The sequence below is a fragment of the Macrobrachium nipponense genome, chromosome 27 (genome assembly GCF_015104395.2).
Source record: "Macrobrachium nipponense isolate FS-2020 chromosome 27, ASM1510439v2, whole genome shotgun sequence".
Lineage (NCBI taxonomy): Eukaryota > Metazoa > Arthropoda > Malacostraca > Decapoda > Palaemonidae > Macrobrachium > Macrobrachium nipponense.
Window position 1 is genome coordinate 12,195,341 of NC_087216.1, and position 4,754 is coordinate 12,200,094.

A 4,754-nucleotide genomic window follows, 5' to 3' on the forward strand; every position below is an offset into this window, starting at 1 on the left:
TGCAACCTTTTGAAAAGAGGGAATTGCAGATTTGGAGAAAGATGTTAATACAAACATCCTAAGGTATGTCACAACTATGAAATATATGGTAAATGTGCATACCTAGATGGATATGGGGATGATTGCAGAGATCTGCATCCAAAAATATGCAAAAACCTAAAAGAAGGAAAAGGATGTAAGTTCGACAAAAAATGAAAATATATGCACCCTGTAGCCATGAATCATAATCAAATAAATAATCAACCAAGTAATAAAATCCAAAATAAGAAAGAAACAAATAAAGAGAGAAATCAAGAATATCAGGTAAAAGAGAAAAGCAAACCACCAATGAGATATGCAGATGTCAGCAAAAAATTTCAATGCATCAGCTCCAAAATTCTACTCAAGGGATAATACTGTATTTATTATGCAAGAGGATATTGCAGAAACGGAGGAAAGAAAATTGCAGATTCAGACACAAAATGAATAATTATGATGAAGGAAGATCAAATATTATGGAAAAGTTGGATTTTTTAATGTCAGAATTTCTGGAAATGAAAAAAGAACAACATACCAGAACAGGAAAGAGACATGGGAAAATCCTTATTACTACCAATATTAAATGAAGGAGGGAAAACACGCAAACCATCATAGTGATGAATGCGCAGGGTTTAGTTACGAGTAACTCAAAAAGAAAAATAGAGTACTTAGAAGAACTAACCCAAATTGAAAAGAAAATAGATATAATGAATATAAGTGAAACCTGGTATTCCCAAGAGACTGGGAATGATGATCAAATAAAAGGGTTCCAAACTTATAGATCAGATAGAAAAAATAGGAATCAAGGGGGAACCGCAATATATGGGAAAGACAAAAAACAAGGAAAAATATATGAGAAATATAGTAACTCAGAATGTGAACTAATAGCGGTAGAATTTGAATCTGAAAAATTAATGAACATAGTAATATATAGACCTCCTAATACTAAAGAGTTTGACTTAATAATTGAAAAATTGGATGATATATGTAGAAATCACAAGGACTGGACTATTCTCCTATCTGGTGACTTCAACTTTCCTTTCGTAAGAATGGAAAGAACGAATAGGAGATTGTGGATGTACTTATACATATAAAAAAAGAGAGTAATAGTAGTGCAGAAGATAAGAGGCAATTCGAAAAGCTATTAGATATGCTACTAGAATACAACATTCAACAAATAAATCACCTGCCAACAAGAAAGGAAAATACTTTAGACCTAGTATTTGTGAACGAGGTGAATTATGTTAAAGAAATAATAGTTTATAATGCGAGTATTTCAGACCATAATGTCATAGAATTAACAGTTCATTCCAAAGCAAGTGAAAAAAGAGATAAGCAAGAAATGAAAAAGTGGGAAGGATATGGAAAATACAACTTCTACAGTAAAAATATAAAATGGTCAGAAATAAATGAAGAATTAAACAAAGATTGGGATAACATTTTCGTAAGCGATGACATAAGGGTAAATACGGGGATATTATATAAAATATTAGAGAAAATAGTGGATAAATATATACCGAAGAAGAAAAGTAAACATCATTCATGCATACCAAGAGACAGAAGGATCTTGTTCCAGAAAATCAGAAAGTGGAAAAAAGGTCTTGCAAAAGAAAAAAATGCATGGAAAGTTATAGAACTCAAAAAGTAAGATAGAAAAATGCAGAAACAAAAGATTATACAAAATCAAAAGAAAATGCCAAAAACGGGAATTGGAAGAAAAAACCCTATTAAATATCAAGCAAAACCCCAACTATTATACTCATATGCGAAGAAGATGAATAAAAGAAGAACAGAAATAGGCCCTCTGAGAATTGAAGGGAGATTAAACGAATGAAAAAAAAGGAAATTTGCAACATACTGGCAGAACGATATAAGAGAGAATTCACCCCTAGAATAGATAATGAAGATAATGATATAGAAGTAAGGGACGAAAATAGTGAATATTTAGCTGACATAGAAATTAATGAAGCTGATATTGTGCAGGCAATTAATGAAATTAAAAATGGAGCTGCTGCAGGGACTGATGGAATCCCTGCTATTTTGTTAAAGAAAGTAGTTCATTCTTTATCGCAAAGCCACTTGCAATATTATTAAGACAAAGTGTAGATACAGGCAAGATTTATGATGAGCACAAATTAGCATATATCACCCCTACTTTCAAAAGTGGATCAAGACTTGAGGCAAGTAATTATAGGCCTGTGAGTCTAACATCACATATTATGAAAGTGTATGAAAGGGTAATGAAGAAAAATATTATGAAACATTTAATAAAAAATAATTTGTTTAATATAGGACAACACGGTTTTCGTACCCGGAAAAAGTACACAAACCCAACTGTTAGTCCACCGTGAGAACATATTCAAAAATATGAAAAGCGGAAATGAAACAGATGTGGTTTATCTAGACTATTGGCCAAAAGCTTTTTGGACAAAGTAGACCATAATATATTAGCAAAGAAAATTAGAAAACACAATATCGTAGATAAAATAGGAAGATGGTTAAAAGAATTTTTACACAACAGAAAACAGATAGTTATTGCAAACGATGAGAAATCGGATGAAACCAAGGTAATATCCGGTGTGCCACAAGGTACGGTGTTAGCTGCAATACTGTTTGTTATTATGATGAGACATAGACAGTAATGTTAAGGATTCGGTAGTGAGTAGTTTCGCTGATGACACAAGAATAAGTAGAGAAATTACTTGTGATGAAGATAGGAACGCTCTACAAAGAGACCTTAAAACAAAAAGTATATGATTGGGCAGAGGAAAATAGGATGGTATTTAACTCTGATAAATTTGAATCAATAAATTATGGAGACAGAGAAGGAAAGCTATATGCATATAGGGGACCTAATAATGAGGACAATCACAAATAAGGAAGCAGTTAAAGACCTTGGTGTGATGATGAATAGGAACATGTTATGCAATGATCAAATAGCAATTCTTTTGGCAAAATGTAAAGCAAAAATGGGAATGTTGTTACGGCACTTCAAAACAAGAAAAGCTGAACACATGATTATGCTTTATAAAACATATGTTCGTAGTCCACTTGAATATTGCAATATGATATGGTACCCACACTATCAAAAGGATATTGCACAAATAGAGAGTGTACAAAGGTCCTTTACAGCTAGAATAGAAGAAGTTAAGGACCTTGACTACTGGGTAAAGAACTACAATCATTAAAATTAAAATTATAAGTCTTAGAAACGGAAGAAGAGGAAAACGCTACATGATAATTCAGGCATGGAAACAGATAGAAGGAATAACAGAAAGAAAATATCATGGAACTAAAAATATCAGAAAGAGCAAGCAGAGGTAGATTAATAGTGCCCAAAACAATACCAGGAAAAAAAAGGAAAGCACACAGGACATTAATCCACTACGCACCAGCATCGATAATGCAGCGTCTATTCAATGCGTTGCCAGCTCATCTGAGGAATATAATCAGGAGTGAGCGTAGATGTGTGTAAGAATAGCTCGACAAATATCTAAACTGCATCCCAGACCATCCAAGATTGGAAGATGCAAATATACCGGAAGAGTTACTAGCAACTCTCTGGTAGACATTAGAGGTGCCTCACACTGAGGGACCTGGGGCAACCCGAACGAACTGTAAGGTCTGTAAGGTAAGGTCTCTCTCTCTCTCTCTCTCTTGGTTGACACTCGAGAAAATCTGGCGTGTTTGAAGTCTTGACAGCTGGCCAGATCTGATTACCCAGTCACTGAGTGACAGTGACACGCTATCTTTGACGTACTAGAGAGCCCCATAGTTGATTCCAAGGGAAGGAATGCACTGTTAAGTTTAAAAGCCAAACATTTGCTCTCTATGGGTTGGAACATTAGATACTTAGTTTCGTCTGAACCCGACCATTTTAAAAGTACGCTGGATGTTTTCAAGGTCTGTGCTTCATTGTATCGTCTTGGTTAAATGTCCCATCCTGAACGTCAACCTTTATTAGCAGATGACGTATTTGAAGCGCACGATACTGACTCCCTGTGTGAAGCCAGGATGTCAAGTCTTGATTAAAAATCATATTTTATGTAAAAGAGCACATTAAATGCCCCACAACATTTAGACGAGCAACATGACTGAATGATTATAATTGTCTCATCCAAGCCAAAGACCATCTGCTTTATAGAAACACAAACCCTTGACCCAAGGCGACCAGTCAGTAAATGCTGTCAGATGTTTAAAGCGATCAGGAGGCATGGTGTGGACCTTCGATGTCCACCAACCTAGAGACGAAACGCACATCCACATCACCTTGCCGACTTTGACGTGCGCGCCTAACCCTTACCCACAGAGATGCGTAGTCGCCATGAGCTGTCTATACTCTTGTTTTTTTCCATCTGTCCATCCGCGTATGGTGTTTGCGCATGGTAACACTGCGTCCCAGGTTTTAAATAGTGACGCTATGTCTAAGTTTTAGGTAAATAAAAGGATATCTGGGTATACATTTGCAACTGAAAAGTATTTTAATAATTTACTGTATGCATGCGAACTACACCGTTAATATTCGAAATAGGATATTATTTAACCCGGGACGCAGTGTTACCATGCGCAAACACCACAGGCGGATGGACAGATGGAAATAAACAGCGCATAGTCCCCCCTTTTAGGGGAGCCAGCTGCAGAACCATAAAATGATGTAAGAGTAAGGAAGAACACTGCAGCTTCTACAGGGGCGAAGTTTGAAATCCCCTTCTGCCAACCAAACGCGAAAATAAATA